Source organism: Penaeus monodon, chromosome 24, assembly GCF_015228065.2.
Source record: "Penaeus monodon isolate SGIC_2016 chromosome 24, NSTDA_Pmon_1, whole genome shotgun sequence".
Classification (NCBI taxonomy): Eukaryota; Metazoa; Arthropoda; class Malacostraca; order Decapoda; family Penaeidae; genus Penaeus; species Penaeus monodon.
In genome coordinates, this window is record NC_051409.1 from 14,257,993 (window position 1) to 14,258,234 (window position 242).

The window sequence follows — 242 nt, forward strand, 5'->3', positions numbered from 1 at the left end:
CATGCATGTTTTTTTTTTTCAATATATAATTTTGACATCAAACAGAATCCTTTTCACTGTAAATTGTATATTATAGTTAGTGCTAGACATTCCCAGAAGTTTCACAAGCAGTCATTAGTCTATTCCATCTGGAGATCTAAATAGGCTCTCCTTCCCTTCCTAAAGGGATCACACAGCTAGCAACACAGCACCTCTGCTGTGGTTATTTACCCTATAACTATAAAGCTGATAAGCTCTTAAAA

The 242-nt window shown here is 35.1% G+C and overlaps 1 protein-coding gene across 1 annotated transcript in view; it reads right to left on the reverse strand.

The window, feature by feature from the left end:
- The window catches only part of LOC119588611 (peroxisomal membrane protein PEX16-like), a gene marked incomplete in the record, with an annotated part of 6,902 nt that overhangs the window by 4,852 nt on the left and 1,808 nt on the right, over positions 1–242 (reverse strand).